General features: G+C 34.8%; 1 long non-coding RNA gene and 1 pseudogene across 2 annotated transcripts in view; one reads left to right on the plus strand and one right to left on the minus strand.

Moving 5' to 3' along the window:
• Nucleotides 1–20169, minus strand: part of LOC309637584 — a 571193-nt gene that overhangs the window by 170841 nt on the left and 380183 nt on the right. The gene's annotated exons all lie outside the window — the stretch shown is intronic.
• LOC309637499 (small ribosomal subunit protein uS2 pseudogene) lies at nt 10436–18905 on the plus strand (annotated as a pseudogene). Its single transcript has one exon. The product of its transcript is annotated as a small ribosomal subunit protein uS2 pseudogene (transcript).

The following is a 20169-nucleotide window of genomic DNA, read 5'->3' on the forward strand; positions in this document are numbered from 1 at the left end:
TAAGTCAAAACTTATCTGCTTCCTCTTTAAAGAAATATGCATGACATCTATTATTTGGAGAAAAAAACTTGGTAAAGCAGAAATGTGAAGTAAAACTGCACTTGCTGGCTTAGTTATTTATTCAGGAAACATATGGGAATAGTCACATAGATGAGCATCTTTATGGTTTGTATTGTTGCATAAGAGGCAGACTCAGAATTCAAGGTAGTAGAAGAAAAGTAGGAGAGAGGGGAGATTTTAAACTGTCACTGAAAAATAACTTCTCAATCTTGAGAGGAGTGCATTTATCTCCATTTAACAATGTGAAGGTGGATATGAGACCTTGGGAGCATGCTGAATACTTTTATGTCCATGGTACATTATATATCAACAGGAATTTCTTCATTTGAATTATCAAAAAAAATAGCAGCTGAATCCATATATTAAAGAATGAATCACTATTATTTTCTTACTATACTTCCTTTTAAACAAATTTCAGCTTCATGCAATCAAACTCTCTATATCATTTTTGAATCCTTTTTTAGAACACTTCCCCCCAAAATATCTACTCTCTGAAGAGAGAGATACCTCCAGTTTGTGGGGAATGATTATCTTTATATTTTGTATAGCTCATCTTTTTAGTTTGTTTTTTGTATTAGTTTCCTGTGGCTGCTGTAACAAATTACCATAAACTTAATGGCTTAAAAAAACACAGATTGATTGCCCTACAGTTCTGTAAGTCAGAAGCCTGTAATGGATCTCACTGAGCTAAAGTCAAGATGTTGCCTGTGCTTCATTTCTTTCTGGAATTTCTATAGTAAAATGTTTTCTTTTTTACTTTTCCACCTTCTAAAGGCCACCCACATCCCTTAGCTCACGATCCCCTTCCACCTTCAGAGCCAGCAATAGCTGGCCAAGTCTATCTCATGTCATATAACTCTCAACCTGATTATTTTACCTCCATCTTCCACATTTAAGTACCTTTGTGATTACCTTCAGCCCGTATGGAGAATCCAGGATAATTGCTTTATCTTAAGGTCAGCTGATTAGCAACCTTAATTCCACCTGCAACCTAAATTCCTAGCCATGTAACCACTAAAAATAATGTTTAAGGAAGAAGAAAAGTTGATATGCTAAGAAAGGAGAGAAAGTTGACTCATATAGAATGATTGATTAAAATCACGCAGACTCACACACACACACATACAGAAAAAAAAAACAGAAAAAGAGTTAAAGACAAAAGCAGGAACAAAGAACAAGGGCAACAAACAACAAACAGGAAAAAATGTGATAGGTATTAATCCAAGTTTGTCAATAATCACTTTAAATGTCAATTGTCTAAATACACCAATTAAAAGACAGAGATTGTCTGAGCAGATCACACAAAAGACCCAATTATATGTTTTCTACAAGAAACCCACTTTAAAAACAAATTACTAGTATCAGAAATTAAACAGGGGACATGACTACAGATCCCATGGACATTAAAAGTATAATAAGAGGAATATGAACAACCCTATGCCCACAGATTTGATAATTTAGTTGAAGTGAACCAATCCCTTGAAATGACACAGACTGCCAAAAGTCAGACCAGAAGAAATAGACGATTTGAATAAGCCTATAACTATTAAAGAAATTGAACCAATAGTTAACAATCTTTCAAAATAGAAAGCACCAGTCCTGGATGGGTCCATATGTGAATTCTACCTTAAAGAATACATTATACCAATCTCTAGAATCTCTTCCAGAATACAGAAGCAGAGGGAATACTTCCTAACTCATTCTATGAGGCTAGTAGTGCCCTGATTCCCAAAGCAGACAAAGACATTACAAGAAAAGAAAACTACAGACCAATATCTTTCATGAACATAGATGCTAATGTCTTCAACAAAATATTAGAAGATCAAATCCAATGAAGTATAAAAACAATTATTGACCACAACAAAGTGGAATTTATCCCAGTTTTGCCAGTCTGGTTCAAACCTTGAAAATCAATTAATGAAGTCCCTCACACTAATAGGCTTATAAATCACATGATCATTTCAATTGATGCAGAAAAAGCATTTGATAAAATCCAGGACTCATTCATAATAAAATCTTTCAGTAAACAAGGTGTAGAAGGGAACTTCCTCAACTTGATAAAATATATTTACCAAAAGAACCCTACAGCTAACATAATACTGAATGCTAAGTAACTTGAAGGTTTCTCACTAATTTCAGTCACAGGGCAAGGATGTCCCTCTTATCACTAAATTAATATCCTGGACCCCATTAAAATTAAACACTTCTCTGTGAAAGACAATGTCAACAGAATAAAAAGATAAGCCACAGACTGGGAGAAAATATTTGCAAAAGACACTTCTGATAAAGTAGTGTTATTCAAAACTATACAGACATCCCTTAAAACTCAATAAGACAATAAACAACCTGATTTAAAAATGGGCCAAAGAACTTAACAGATATCTCACCAAAGAACGTATACACATAATGAATAAGCTTATGAAAAGATGTTCTGCACAATATGTTATCAGGGAATTGCAAATTAAAACGAGATACCACTACACACCTATTGGAATGGCCAAAATCCAAACACTACCAACACAAAATGCTCGTGAGGCTATGAAGAAATAGGAACTTTCATTCATTGCCCGTAGGAATGCAAGGTGGTACAGCCACTTTGAAAGATGGACATTTTCTTACAGAACTAAACATATTCTTACTATACAATCTAGCAGTTGCACTCCTTGGTATTTTCTCAAAGGATTTGAAAACATATCTACACAAAACCATCCACATGTGTGTTTACAGCAGCTTTGTTAATAATTGCCAAAACCTGGATGCAACCAAGATGTCTTTCAGATTGTGAATGGATAAATAAACTGTGGTACATCCAGACAATAAGTATTATTCAGTGATAAGAAGATATGGGCTATCAAGCCATGAAGAGACAAGGAAGAACTATAAATATACATTCCTAACTAAAAGAAGCCAGTCCAAAAGGGCCACATACTGTATGATTCCAACTGTATGACACCTTGGAGGGCCAAAACTACAGAGACAGTTAAAAAGATCATTGGTTGTCAGGTATTAGGGGCAAGGAAGCACAGAGATTTTTAGGGTACTTAAACTATTCTGCATGATACCCTAATGGTGGGTATATATCATTAATCATTTGCAAAAACCCATAGATTGTACAACATAAGGAGTGAACCATAATGTAAACTATGGAGTTTGGATGATAATGATGTATCAGTGTAGGTTCATTGAGTGTAACAAATGTACCACTCTGGTGACGGATGTTGATAGTAGGGGATGCTGTGCATGTGTGGGGGCAGGGTAGATATAGAAACTCCCTGTACTTTACACTTCATTTTTCTGTGAACCTAAAACTTCTCTAAAAAATAAAGTTTATTTAAAAAAAAAATCTTTTGTAAGGTTTAATCAACTGCTATCAATTTTTTAACGTATTTAAAAAAATTCATGTCAAGAAGCATCATCTGTAGTTGTTCAAATAACAAAACTAAGAAATTGGAAAAGAAGTAGAATAGAGCCATGAAAACATTGGTTTTGGGTCTGAACAAAAAATATTTCACTAATATGATAATATTAACTTATATAAATCTGTTTTTTTAGTTTACAAAGGTGATCTCATTTACTTTACCTTATTTCATGAACATTGTCTATGAGGTTCATGGATAATCATTTATTTTTCTTATTCAAGGTGAGGAAACTGAGGCTCAGTGATTTGCCCAAGTTGCAAAATAGTAAGTAATATATATATTTTTTAATCTATAGTATGTTCATTATTCCTTTGCCTACAAGATAGCAGACAGAAGACCTGATCTAAAAGTAAAAGACTGCTATTACTCCTAAGGTACTTTCGATACTCTAAAGAACAATTTGTATAAAATAGTCCATTATTTTAAAAATCTTCCACTTATTTACTAGTGAGAATATTTAGTTACCAACTATAACCTGTAATGCAAAGTAGTTATTTCAATGTTCTTGGTAAGAAAAGAATAATCAATCATGTTATAAAATCAAGTTTGAATTTAATTTTGAAGCCTTATAATGTGAGCAAAATGGTAGCTCAAAGAGAATTAACAGTGAACTATAAACTTAAAATTCACAGTCTGACTCACTATTTCGCAGTCTGGCATTCATCATATGCCTCAGTTTCTACTCTAAGATGACAAGGTTGAGACTAAATGATCTCAAGCTTTAAAATTTTCTGATTCCATGCACAAATGGCACTATATTTTAAAGCACATATGCCTCCTGTATAGTGAAATAAAGTCAATAAGCACACATAAATTGCACGATGATTAAATTTACTGAGAGCTAAAAGTCATAGCTTATTAGCCTCACATATGAAAAACTTGCCTAATGAATCAAACTTGAAGGATCTGTCAGTGTGTCGCCGTTTGACAGAGAACAAGAACTGTGAAACTGCTGATTTTATCCTAGTGATTCTTGTTCTATCGGTCACACACAGAAAAAAGAGGGGGTCAGTAACTTTCTCATTAATACATATCAGCTTGTAAAAGAAAAAAAAAAAAGAGTTTCTTTTGACATTGCAATGAACCATAATAGTTTTAATGAATATTACTGCTAAAGAACTCATGCAAATTAGCATTTCCTCATATGCCTTAGCTTGAAAGAAATTAAATTTGGTCTAAATGAATTAAACCATTGGACCTAAGAGACATCTGATCATTTCTACCTCTCAATTATTTTACTTTTGGTCAGGTTTTCTTGGAAACAATTATTTGCTTTGAAACAATGCTATTGTGTTGGATGTATTTCTATACTGTATTTATGCAGCTCAAGAAGTTGTAGACTGTGGATTCCTAGTTCAGTACCTACTATGAAACACTATATGTTCATGGGGATAATTTCAGAATCAGATTTATCCTGAAGGTAGATAATCCATACCACTACTACTAAGTGTTGCAGTTCTTTTAGGTATGATGAACAGTGTTTAAAGTACAAGGGAACCCAGGAGTCAGTGGGAAAGAAAATAATTTGTGGGAGTTGTCCAAAGATAATGTGCTACAAAGCAATTCTTGTTTAAGTATCAATAAGATTAAAATTAAGGCAAAAGTGAAATCATATAGTTCATATGGGTATGTTGTAAAACATATGCTCTTCATATGTTGTGACATCATATGCACAACAGGACAGTTATTAAAACAAATATCAATGTTCAGGATTATGGTGAACATTTGGTTACACTGGACAACTGTTGCCAACCAAATGAGGAAACATATGCAAAAGAAGATGATGTAAACCACTGTTTCTCACTCTTGGTGGTATTGACCTTTGGGGCCAGGTAATTTGTTGTAAAGAGATCACCTGTGCAATGTGGGATGTTTAGTGGCATCCCTGACCCCTATCCATTAGATGACAGTAGCACCATCATGCCCAAGTTGTAGAAACCAAAAATGTCTCTAGACATTGACAAATGTCCCAAGAAGGACAAATTCTCCCCCCAGGTGGAAACCACTGACATAAACAAAGATTTCAGAGAACTAAGATACTCACCATAAGAGAAAGCTTCTTGCATCTTATATTTCAATAAGCCAGTGAGGGATCGTTAGTCTGACACTGTGGTGTCACTAACATGACTAAGAAAAAGTGTATTGGAATGTACTGGTGTATTTGTGCCTGTTGTTGCTTGTCTTAAGCCCTAACATTATAAATGAGAGTGGTGGTTTTATTTATTTTGAATTTCCCTTTGTTTTGACACCATCCATAAAAAACATTGTGGAAAGATTTAGAATTTCAGACCAGTAACTCTCTCTTGCATGCCTAATAGATTGGTGCAATATATAAGGTAGAGTGGTTCATTGCACACTTAAGGAAGCATAACGTATACAGGAGGGGGAGTGGGTGGAGGGCATGTCACATTGTTACTCTAAGGATAAATAGTGCAAATCCTTTCTCTCCAGAGTGCTCCAATAGAAAACATAAATGTTTAGACAAAACAGAAAGGAAGAGCTGTCAACTATTGAGTTTAGTAAGCCTTTTGCAATGTATTAAGCTCTCTCATACATTTATCAAACCCTATTTCCCTCTACCCTAGAACTGAATGTTAGAGGGCAGGTATTTTCATGAATATGCACCTACATAACACAAAGAAAACAAAGAGAAGGGGTAGCTTATCAATTTTATGGATGGAGAATTGTTTGCAGTAGGGTACCTGGGAATAAACACTGTGCCTAGACTTTTTCACATTTTGATAAAGTTCAGATTCTCACATAATTGATCTAAAAGAAAGAGTACAAAATGGAATATGTAAGTTTGCAGATGATGCTAAGCTTATCTGAGTAGTTACAAGCTGATGAAGATAAGCTGCGGAAAAAACTCACAAGGATTTCAGAGACACCTCAGAAAGAGACTATAAACCTCTGTTACTGCAGTTATTGAGTGGTATGTTTAAGAGGAAATCTAAATTATTCTTATGAAATAATGGATGCTAAACTATCAGTCTTCACTCTAAAGAAAAGCTAGAAGTGACTTTTTAAAACTGAAATTATGGGACCAATGATTTCCAAAGATAGAAAACATTAAAAATATATTTTTTCGACAGATGAATGGATAAAGAAGATGTGGCACATATGTACAATGGAATATTGCTCAGCCATAAAAAGAAACGAAATTGAGTTATTTGTAGTGAGGTGGGTGGACCTAGAGTCTGTCATGCAGAGTGAAGTAAGTCAGAAAAAGAAAAACAAATACTGTATGCTAACACATATATATGGAATCTAAAAAAAAAAGAAAATGGTTATGAAGAACCTAGGGGCAGGACAGGAATAAAGATACAGACATAGAGAATGGACTTGAGGACACGGAGAGGGGGACGGGTAAGCTGGGACGAAGTAAGAGAGTGGCATGGACATATATACACTACCAAATGTAAAATAGATAGCTAGTGGGAAGCAGCTGCATAGGACAGGGAGATCAGCTCAGTGCTTTGTGACCACCTGGAGGGGTAGGATGGGGGGTGGGAGGGAGACGCAAGAGGGAGGAGATATGGGGAGGTATGTATACATATAGCTGATTCACTTTGTTATAAAGCAGAAACTAACACACCATTGTAAAGCAATTATATTCCAATAAAGATGTTAAAATATATATATATTTTTTTAAGTAGGATAAAATATAGGTAGTAATAACAATACAAAAATAACAAAGGCAATATTCTCCTAACATCCAGATAAATTATGGTAAATCTAAACATATAAGCTTGTTTTATTATAATTGCCCCTTCAACAAAGATATGGTGAAAGGTAAAATGGTTTTGCATCAAGCAATAAATATGATCAGTAAATTTAAGCCTCACTTATGTAAGAATAAACTACAAGTAAGAATTCTTTCCATCTGCACAGAGGATATATTCATCATTTATAAAGTCATGGAAAATGTGATTAAGATAGACATGGACTTTTTCAACAAAGCCTAGAATAAAATAACTGACAACCACCAATTATGCTTGGGAAGGTAACAAAGAATAAAAACATCAGGTCTTATAGCTAACACTTCAGTGAACCTGGAAGAAGTCCTAATATAATGCATATCAAAACTTTACTTAAACATTTGCTTGTGTGACTGTTTCAATGTCAACATATAAGTTATATTTGGACTAGCCATAAGCATATTGAATTTTTTATCAAAGAGGACAATTATGCCTTCCCACATATCAAACATGAGATATTCATAAAAACAAATGAGGTAATAGATATAATAGACATTATAAATTATAAAAGTAATGCAAATAGGAGCTAACTTGTGAATATGTATGGCTCAGACCTTGATTGTGGGCATGGTAGATTGTTCAATGGCCACAAATTCTTCCTCTCCTTATATCTGCATTCTTTAGGAGTCACCACCTGCACTGACTCTGAGCTTAGGCTTATGACTTGCTTTGACTGATGAGACAAGAGCAAACATAGAGCAAGCAGAGATTTGAAAAGTGTTTTTTGTTGGGGCCTGCCCTTTCTTGTTCTGTTTGGAATCCTTCCACTACCCTGAGAAGAAGACTGAGAAAGCCTGTCAAAAGAAGATATGTGACCTCATATCTCCATCACACCAGCCAACATCCAACAACTACAAGACATGTGAGTGAGGCTGTTCAAGATATTTCAGACCTAATGAATGACCACAGACACATTAGTAGGTCCAGTAGAGATCAGCCAACTTGGCCAAAATCAGAATAGTGCAATTTACCCACAGAATCATGAGCTGAATAGGTGATTTTTTTAAGCTAGTAAGTTTTGGGGTATTTTGTTTTATAGCAGAAGTTTTTTTTTTTTTTTTTTTTTAACTTTTTGCTACCTAGAAGTTAGATACATTTACACTTGATCCAAACCCTTTGAATTTTACCTCATAGAGTCACACTTTCACAAGAGCAAGCCCCACAGAGCTTTGGGGAGGAACAAGTGAGATGACAGACATGAGAGTGTATTACAGATTGTAAAAAGTAACTCAGGGAACAAGATGGAATAGATTCAATTTTCTCTACTCCTCCCCTCTGAATACAACTATATGCCCTAGAAAAAAATTTCACAGCAAATAATAAAAAGACTGAATGGTGGAAATAAGAAGTTGGACTGTCCAGGAACCTCAAAACTTGAAGTATGACACCATAGAAAATTTCTTGGATTTTCTTTTTATCTATCATATATCTTAGACTGGGCATTGGAGAGTGCTGCAATCTGGAACTGCCTACAGGCATAGGAAGAAAACAAAAACAAAATGAAACAAAAAAAACAAGTAAAGCCTGATTTCTCTGGGCAAAGGATTAGCAAAGGGAAGACTAGCTACCCTGCCCCAGAGGCACCAGCAAAGTTAGCATAGAATACACACTGGCACTGGATGGGTAGAGAATAGGTCAGAGGAAGCACTCTCCATATCATGAGTCTAGTGTCCCCCACCCAATGGCCCATGGAAATACCATCCATCCCCAAAGTGATTCCTGAAAGAAGTCAGTGGGAATGCAAAATAGAACTAGAAAAACAAAGCAGACCAGATTAGCATTGCAAGAGATCAGAAAACTAAAATTCTCCTTGGAATATAACCCAGAAAAGTAGGCCATAACCTACATGCTAAACTTAAACAGAGAATTCCTACTAGAATAAAAGATTTAAATAATATCAAGTCTCCTAACATAACATGTAAAATGTCCAAAATACAACCAAAAATGACTCATTATACCAAGACCAGGAAACGCATGGCTTTAATGAGAAAAGACTATCAGATAATGCTAATATTGAGATGAATCAGATGTTGTAACTATTTGACAGAAACTTTAACACAGCCATCATAACATAGCTTCAATAAGTGATTAAAAATTCCCAACACAAGTGAAAAAATACAAAATATGGGCATTATTATTTGCTAATATCTGTTATATAACTTATTGAAAAGAATATATATTCCAAGTAGGAATTATAGAACTGAAAGATACACTAACTAAAATAGAAAACTCACTGGATAGACTCAGTAGTAAAATGGAGTTGAAAGAAGACAGAACCAAGAAACTTGAGGGCAGAACAATGGAATTTACTCAATCTGAACAGCAGAGAGAAAAATAGAAAATCCCTCCTCTCCCTTCCCCCCACCGCAAAAAAGAGAGACAGAACACAGAGCCTTAGGAAACTGTGATACAATAACAAAAGATCTAAGATTCATATTATTCAAGTCCCAGAAAAAGAGGAGAAAGAACTGGGTGCTGAAAAGTTATTCAAATAAATAGTGGCTAAAAATTACCCACATTTGGTGGAATATATAAGCCTACAGATTCAAAAGCTGAGCAAATCTAAATAAGATAAACATAAAGGAATCCATCCAAGACACATCATCATTAAACATCTGAAATCATATAAACAATTTACATTTATTGTAAAGACAATAAAAAGTTTTACAACCAACGAAGGGGATACCAAATCAAGTGACAGCTGATTTCTCATCTGAAACTATGGAGACTAGAAGGAATTCACGTAATATTTTTCTATGCAAGAAGAAAAGAACTGTCAGATGTGAATTCTATACCTGGAAAAACCATCTATCAAGAATAAATGGAAAATAAAGACATTTTCAATGGAAAATGAAGACATTCTCAGAGTGAAAAAAAAAAAACTAAGAAAATATGTTGCAAATAAACCTTTAAAGAATATCTATAGGAAGCTCTTTGGCATAAAACAAATGATAACAGAAGAAGGCATAAACTTCAGAAAGAAAATAATAATGGAATGGTAATAATAATAGAATAATAGTAGAATAGAGTAGTAAAATAATAATAGAAGGGCATATAATAGACTTATCCTGATGAATCTCTTAGATCATATTTGTTGGTGGAAATAAAAAAAAATAATATCTGTTAATGTATGGAGAGGAAATACTTGGAACAACTAGATAGATAGATAGGTAGATAGATAGATAGATAGATAGATAGATAGATAGATAGATAGATAGATGTTTTTTTTTAATTGGGAGAGTAAAAGACCTAAATGGAAGTAAGTTTTAAATACTCCACTGGAAGTAGTTAAAGGATGACATCAGTAGACTATGATAATTCACATTTGCATATTGTAATACTCAGAGCAACCACAAAAATGTATTCAAAGCAATAGGCTCAAAAATGTTATAAATAAATCAAGATGGAATCCTAAATATATGTTCGAATAACACACTTAAAGGAAAGAAATGGAAACAGAAGGAAAGAAAAACAGAAGAAACAAACAAAACAAATCACGAGCTGTCAATGATGCAAATATAACAAAATATAATCTGGAATGCAATTGTATGGGACAGAACATGAATGTGGACTACTACCTTTGGAACTCATAGACCAGATATCTGAATTTGCCTTTACTGTGCTTAAAAATGGCTCTATGATTTAAATATTTTTTGGTGACTATATAAGGTGCTATTCATTTTGGAAAGAACTCTCCCTCATTTAGCCATGGGTAAGAGATTCTTGATGGAAAACTCCATTAAAAAATTAAATTTTCTTCCAAATATATGGAAACAGTTGATAGCTTTCAGATTTCAGTGTGTATGTGTATGTGTGTGTGTGTGTGTGTATATATATATATATATATATATATATATATCACTGCATACCTTAGTGATTTCAAGTTCAATCCTGTAGTGTAAGGTACACAAGAAAATGTAATGAAAACAGTAAATGGAGATTAAAACAACGAAATTTCATTTTTCACCCAGTGAATAGGTACTCATTTAAAAGGTTGATAATACCTGTGTCTATGGGAGTTTGAGGATATAGATACTCTCTTCCACTGCTAATGAAAATGTCACTTAATATAGGGAAATTTAGTAATATCTATTAAAATGCAAACAAGCAGGTCCTGTGACTCAACATTGCCGCTCACTGCTCATCTGTCCTAGAATAACAAACAATTACAATGCTCAGTGATATACATTACAAAACTGTTTATAAAAACAAACATTTTGAAACAACCTAAATGTTCATGAATAAGGTGATGACTAAATAAATAATGATATATCTGTACTAAAGGATATCATATATTTCAAAAGCGATAAGGACCTATACACACTCACATGGGAAAGTATTGCAGTGAATAAAACAAAGTGAAGGACAAAATATATAATTGGATACTATTTATATTTTTAAACACATCAAAAATACTATATTTCGTAACAGATATACATAGATAATTGCATAGAGAAGAAGGTCTGGAATGCTACACCTCAAACTGAGATGGTTGGCAATTTTAAAGATGGGAAAAAGAACCAAGATTCAGGATGGTAGTCAATGAAAGATTTTTGCCTTATCTGTAATATTTTATTTATTCAAGGAGAAAGTATTAATGTATAACAAATATTTTTAAAATGTGTTCAAACACAACACAAATAGTTTTTAAATGTGTTCAGACACCATAAAGGTTTTAAAAACTACAGACCATTATTAAGGTCTAAAATATGTGCTTCGAACATTTGAAAATCTCTTTCTTTGTTTTCAGTACACAAATATCTTGACAGCAGACTGCCAGGAGGCTGCAAGCAGGAACTAGGTCATTTTCAGGAAGGCCATGCCATGCCTGTAGGGTTTTCTAGGACACAATTTATAAGGCCAACTCAGAAAAGTAGTATCAGTGAACTGTAAGTCTTTGCATGAAGAATCTGTTTGGAAGACAATAAGACAGAAAATAGGGCATTGAGTCAAAGGTCAAAAGAGCAGATTAAATGAAACTTAAGAATGAGTGAAAGTGACAGGTTGCCAGAGAGATGGAACCATATCTTGTACAGAGAGACTGAGGCAGAGATGCAGACCAGAGCCCTTCAAGGGTGACTTACAAATATACCATCATGGATAGCAAATGACGTGGCAGCCTTCCAGCAAACAAATTATATAAATTAATTGTGGTCATTAGTCCTGGTTTTTACAATTTTCTCTGGAAACTGTTAGGATTTTTATTCCAATCTTAATGTTCTGAAATTTCAGATATATGCAAACATATTTGGAACCAATTGATTTGGAGGGTTTTTTGTTTTTTTGGTTTTTTTACTTTGTTTTGTTTTCTGTTTGATTTGCTTTGCTTTGTTTTTGTAAATCCTGCCCAACACTGAGTGTGCCCTTTTTTTTCTCATATTTTCTTTACTTAGAGAAGAATTTCCTTTTTTTTATCTCTTTAATTATTGCCTACTCTGTAGTATATATTATTCTTTTGAAGCTCCATTTAGATTTTTTTTTTAATCACCTGAGCCTATTTTCTAAGTCTCTTAACTTTTTCATTATTTCTCTCTCCCTTTATTTTCCAGCTTTCTCAGTCACTCTACAGCCATGCCCATCTTGCAATTAGCTTATCTATCTCTACAATTTTATTTTTTTATTTTGATGACTCTGGTTAGTTCTTTGTTATATCCACCTAGTCTTACAATTGAATAAAATATAGTATCACTCTTAAAACATTATATTTAATTTTTCAAAATCTTGTTCTCTTGCTTTTTTTTCCATATGTGCAAGTTTATGCCTGTGTTGTTTGCTCTTCCTCTTCAATGGTATAAGCTTCCTGCAAGTGTTGAGAAGGAATTGTGTATTCATCTTAGTAGTTGAGAATTCCTATTAGGCTATCTCTTTTATTCTTTGCACAACTAACCAGCTCCAGCCATGGCCTTAACTTCTGCCATTTATTAGCGATAATGGGTATGGCATAGAACTAGACACTGACCAAACAGCTGGTTATCTGTAATGCTCCTCATTCCTCTCAGTCATTTATTGCCGGATAGCCAGGTACTGCCCTGAATCTCTGATGTAAACTCACTTATTCACTGCTCTTTCCTGGAAACAAATACATAGATCTTGGCTGCCTATTCCAAGAGGCATTTAACAGAGGTTGAATTATCAGGTTGTTTCAATGATCCAGGAAATTGCTTCTGGAACTTCTTCTACTTTTCTATACAGTAGCAGTACCCCTTCTAAACAAGTGATATCCCTTGATCTTTGGAGCTACAATTTCCCCTTTCGATTTCTATCTACCAGTGATTGCTCACAGCTTCTATCTACCAATGATTGCTCAAAATTCCCTTGTTCCAGCTATCTTTTTAGGGGAGTGACTTTTAGGAATGGGGTGCTGTGGACTTGCCCCATATTCGTATTTTGCCACCTTGAAATGAAAATCTACCATCTAATCTTTTTTGATGTCTACAGATCAAAAGCTAGAGCATCAGGGGTCTTAGCTTCTGACAACGAAGGCCTTTATAGGGGCTTTGTTAAAAGTACTTAAAATGATGCATTTGTATGTATTAAAATTTCAAACAAACATAACCTTTGACTCAGTAATTTAAATTCTAAGTATTTGACCAGTAATGTTAATGATACCATTAAGTCAAGATGCTTAGTTAAGGACATTTACTGCAGAATATTTTGAAATTACAAAACGCTGAAAGCCATCTGGATGTCCTTCAAAACAGCTGACTACATTTTTGTCTACTTATACTGTGGTATATTATGCAGCTGTTATGAAGAATGAAGAAAACATACATGCACTGATTGCCGGTCTGGCAATGATTTGCCTTTAAATGAAAATATCAAGTTATTGAGAAGTCCAGGAGAGAATGAATAAGGAAACAGACAATGGCCAGACCAGATAGATAGATAGATAGATAGGTGGGTAGATAGATAGATAGATAGGTAGATAGATAGATGTCTGACCCACAACAAATAATCCAGGAAATCAACTCATTAGCTACATATAGCCGACCTATTTATAAGTCAGACTTATAGGTAGTCAGACTGATATCTCTAGTTACCAGTTCAGGAAGCCAAACAATAACCTTTGTAACAGTTGGCCCCACATGGCCAGGATTTGATTAATAACTGACAGTGGCCCTAATTTTTGTCCCACTTCCAACTTAGGACAAACCAGAGAACCCCAAATATGCACCCCTAACCAATCACATAGGATGTCCCACTATTAATTAGCTTGACTACCTACAGCTTCCCCATGCCAACCACCTCCAATCAGGGCATACCTGAAGCCTTCCATTTTTTCCATTAGAAAGCTCTCCCATTCCCCTGCCTGCCTTTGAGTGCCCAAACAAGTGATTGTGGCTGTCTCCCTCGCTGTAGCAAATTCTGTGTAAATATTCCTTGCTCATTCTCATTTGATTGGTCTTCATTTATTCCTACATATATAAAGTACAATATTGTTTGTAAACATAAAGTATATGGTACATAAAGAAGTGTACATGTTTAAATCAACAACAAAAAAGGATACATGTGATTTTGTTAAAGGCAGGGGATAGCACGTGTTAGTTTTGTAATTCAAAGTACTAAAATAGATAACATTCATTAACCCACTCATTTATGTACATAACTTATTTCATACAACAAATTATTCTAATACTCATATTTAATATGATTTTAAACTATCTTTATAAATATATTTATTTTACTGAGTGTTCCTTGTGGCTATTTTAGGAGACACCTGACAGTTGCTCTTCTTTGTGAATGAGAGTTCAAAACTAGAGAGTCCTTAAAATGACTTGAAAATAATTTATGTTTGAACCACAAATATTTAGCTTAGTGTGAAAATTTTTTAATGTTTTCCTTCTGTTCTTTTCAATATTCACCCCATGTTTTATTCTCAAGTTAGACTCAGGCACTCTAAAATGTACTCGAGTTTTATCTTAAGTATTACTATATCCAAAGGAACAAAGAATATTCTTTATCAGCCCCTTCCTGCTGGACTTCCTAATGCATTTGATTCCCAGCTCTTAACCCAGGAGACCTATTTTCACAATCACTTTGTGCTTCTTAAGACCCTACAGGTTTACTCGTGTATAGACATTCTTATAAATATTATTACTTTTTTTTGGTACCGAACAGTGTTTGCCAATATACTCTTGGCTTGTGGCTAAAAGATGAATAGAAGTTCAACCAGTCAAACCACTGGGGATCTCAACTATTCTCTGGAAACACTATTTGCTTGGGGAGAACCACCCTGGGAAAGTGAACTTCTAACAGTGTCTTGTAGCGTTTTGTTAGGAAAGTGGAAAAAGACCCATCATTTAGTCAACCATCAAGACTTAAACTGCCTCAAAATATTTTTCAACAGCTCTTGACAAAAGAAAATGTGTAATTATAACAAAATAATAGCCATCAATTAAGACAGATTTCGGTTCATGGTGAAATGTTTAAGGAAACTCATAAATTAATCTAGTTTCCCAAACCTTTCACTGTCTACATGGGTAATAGAACCCATGTGTTGATAGATTTAAAAAGAGGAAATTGTTTTGTTTTAACTTTTTCTTTCCTCTTAAGGCCCTTCTAAATTGTAAATTGCAAGTTCTATAAGTGAAAGAAAGCCAGTTTATATGTCTTGTCAAACTATCTTATTTCAATGGTTTTACTTAAGGTTTTTAAATCACTTTAGGTAGAAAAATCGTCAATTCATAAATAACTTTTAGTATGCACTCAACATTCTACTTGTCTCTATAGAATTTTTTTTAAAAATACAAGGTTCCATCTCCTACAAGAACTTGGGGAACTCACTTGTAAATTATGTATTTTAATCTTACTTAGGTCACTTGCATTAATTATATTAGTAACTATGAACAAAAATTACAAAATGGCTAATCAAACAACAAAGGCCAAATGGACAAGAAAATATACCAGGGCTTTCAATTATATATAAAATATTTTTTCATAATAAACAAACATATAGTTATTCTTCAAAATTTTGCATTGCCTATTACAAAGGTAATATACTGAGGTAAAATTGTGAGTGAAGGCAAAAACAGTGACTACATGCCAAGTGAAGTATATATAGAAAAACACAGATATAGATATTTAAATATAAATATATCCCATTATTGAGAAAATATGATTTCTAATCATATTAATTATTTATCCCTTTCAATTTTATTCAGTGTACAATTACTCAAAATTTCACTTGTTTTTGCCAGAAAAGACAAAGGATTAGTTGTCTGTGGCCACGGAATTCTGATAGCCATTTATCCATTTGTCAGAAAATCCATGATTAAAAGAAATGCATAAAATGTCACCATAACTTTTTGCAGTGACTGTGTTGGATTCAAATAACCAGAAATGCATATTTCAGGAGCATAACTTTTTTAGGACAGATTGTTTGGATTGACTACCATTTATGAAGATGGTAGGAGAGAAAAAGTACTAGTTTGAAATGAAAGTGTTGCATGGATTCTGAGTTTATCTGGTTTTGATTCCATTCCAACTTAATCTACACATTCCTATGTCATTTATTGCCATGGTAACTGGATACTCATTTTAAAAATCACATCAAAATGTGAGTGGGAAAAGATTCGATATTTAAGTGGATATAAACTCTTAACATGATGTGAAACATTTTAATGATAAATGAATATTTAAGCAAAATCCATATCTGATATAATAAAACTAATAGGTTTAAATTAGTGATTGCTAGTTTGTCCCCATATTCATGGAATATAAACATTGCTGTAGCTTTCTTAAAATAACATTAATTATTTTGTGCTGATTTTTTAAAGTAATATATGCCATTGATAGAAACAGATTGGAACCTTACCCAGAGAAAGGTCCATAAGGTATTGTTCTGGGTTTCTGTCATGACTTACAGGGAAATGTTCACAATGTGTGGAGCCCCTGATGTTCTGAAAATTAAGGGGGAATATGTCCTCAAATTCCTTGCAGCAGGAACCCACTTAGGTGGCACCAACCTTGACTTCCAAATGGAACAGTACATCTACAGAAAATTAAGTGATGTCATCTACATAATAAATCTAAAGAAAACCTGGAGAAGTTTCTGCTAACAGCTTTCACCCTTATTACCATTGAAAACCTGACTGATGTCAGTGTCATATCCTCCAGGAATTATCCTAGTAAACTGTGCTGAAGTTTGCTGATGGCCCTGGAGCCACTGCTGTTGCTAGCCACTTCACTCTGGGAAACTTCACTAATTAGATCCAGGCAGTCTCTGGGAGCTGTAACTTCCAGTGGTTACTGGTTCCATGGATGACCACCACCCTCTCACAGAGGTGTCTTGGTTAGCCTACTACCATCACTGTGTGAAACACAGATTCTTGTCTGTGCCATGTGGACATTGCCATCCAGTGCAACAACAAGGCAGCTCACTCAGCAGGTCTAATGTAGTGGATGCTGGCCCCAAAGTTCTGCACATGCGTAGCACTAATTCCTTGTGAACACCCATGGGAGGTCATGCCCAATCTCTGTTTCTATAGAAATTCTGATGAGATTGAAAAGGAAGAGCAGGTTCCTGCTGAAAATGTCACGACCAAGGAGGAATTTCAGGGGGAATGGACTGCTCCAGCTCCTGAGATTACTGCTACTCAACCCAGAGGTGCAGACTGGTCTGAAATGGTGCAGCTTCCCCAGTGCCAATCCAGCAGTTCACTACTGAAGACTAAGAGTGCTCAGCTTACCGCTGAAGACTTGTCTGCAGCCCCCACTGCTCAAGCCACTGAGTGTCTAAGGCTGTACTTCCACAGACGCCTAAAGAGAAAATGGAAATAAGGTCTATGGAAAATAATATTTCTTTAAAAAAAAAACGAAGAAAAACTTGGAACATACAGAATACATAAGGAAAAAAAGTACCCTTATTTCCCATATGCAAGGATAACTTTTGCCATTATTTTGAGGTATTTAATTTTAGCTTTAATAGGTAGATTAATTTATTCATTTGTATTTACTTATGGTATGTGAAGAGCCTTCTGAAGGAATGACAAAGAAGTGTGATGAAAGCATGGTTGAGTAAAAAGAATAAAATGAAAGAAGATCTATATTTATTTCATTGGAGAAAGACTCTAGCAGGGTGTATTGGAAGAACCATTGACTGCAGCTAACGTATGCCTAACTAATAGTGCTTTTTATATTACAAATTAATTTTTGCCATATCAAGGATACTCTGGAGTCAGTAAAGTATTCATTCAACTACTCAATGATATTATTATCAAGGACATTTGTGTATTACCACTCCAATATCCTTAGTGTGCTTACTTCTCACCTCAAGCTGCCAAGGTGGCAGCTGAAGCCCCTGACTGCTTGTCTAATTCAAGGACAGATAAAAATAGAAAGGACTCTGCCCACCAGAGCAACACCCATCTCTACCCACCACCAGTCCCTCCCATCAGGAAACTTGCACAAGCCACTTAGATAGCCTCATCCACCAAGGGGGAGACAGCAGAAGCAAGAAGAACTACGGTCCTGTAGCCTGTGGAACAAAAACCACATTCACAGAAAGATGAACAAGACGAAAAGGCACAGAGCTATGTACCAGATGAAGGAACAAGATAAAACCCCAGAAAAACAGCTAAATGAAGTGGACATAGGCAACCTTCCAGAAAAAGAATTCAGAATAATGATAGTGAAGATGATCCAGGACCTCGGGAAAAGAATGGAGACAAAGATCGAGAAGATGCATGAAATATTTAACAAAGACCTAGAAGAATTAGAGAACAAACAAACAGAGATGAACAATACAATAACTGAAATGAAAACTACACAAGGAGGAATCAATAGCAGAATAACTGAGGCAAAAGAACGGATAAGTGATCTGGAAGACAGAATGGGGAAATTCACTGCTGCGGAACAGAATAAAGAAAAAAGAATGAAAAGAAATGAAGACAGCCTAAGAGACCTCTGGGACAACATTAAATGCAACAACGTGCGCATCATAGGGGTCCCAGAAGGAGAAGAGAGAGAGAAAGCACCTGAGAAAATATTTTAAGAGATTATAGTCGAAAACTTCCCTAACATGGGAAAGGAAATAGCCACCCAAGTCCAGGAAGCACAGAGAGTTCCAGGCAGGATAAACCCAAGGAGAAACATGCCAAGACACATAGTAATCAAATTGACAAAAAATAAAGAAAAATTGTTGAAAGTCACAAGGGAACAACGACAAATAACATACAAGGGAACTCCCATAAGGTTAACAGCTGATTTCTCAGCAGAAACTCTACAAGCCAGAAGGGAGAAGCATGATATATTTAAAGTGATAGAAGGGAAGAACCTACAACCAAGATTACTCTACCCGGCAAGGATCTCATTCAGATTTGACGGAGAAATCAAAAGCTTTACAGACAAGCAAAAGCTAAGAGAATTCAGCACCACCGAACCAGCTCTACAACAAATGCTAAAGGAACTTCTCTAAGTGGGAAACACAAGAAAAGGAAAAGACCTACAAAAACAAACCCATAATAATTAAGAAAATGGGCATAGGAACATACATATAGATAATTACCTTAGACGTGAATGGATTAAATGCTCCAACCAAAAGACACAGGCTCGCTGAAAGGATACAAAAACAAGACCCATATATATGCTGTCTACAAGAGACCCACTTCAGACCTAGGGACACATACAGACTGAAAGTGAGGAGATGGAAAAAGATATTCCATGCAAATGGAAATCAAAAGAAACCTGGAGTAGCAGTACTCATATCAGAAAAAATAGACTTTAAAATAAAGAATGTTACAAGAGACAAGGAAGGACACTACATAATGATCAAGGGATCAATCCAAGGAGAAGCTATAACAATTATAAATACATATGCAGCCAACATAACAGCACCTCGATACATAAGGCGTCGGCTAACAACTGCAAAAGAGGAAATTGATAGTAACGCAATAATAGTGGGGGGACCTTAACACCTCACTTACACCAATGGA

The sequence above is a fragment of the Balaenoptera physalus genome (genome assembly GCF_965194825.1).
Source record: "Balaenoptera physalus genome assembly, chromosome: 11".
In the NCBI taxonomy this organism is placed as follows: Eukaryota; Metazoa; Chordata; class Mammalia; order Artiodactyla; family Balaenopteridae; genus Balaenoptera; species Balaenoptera physalus.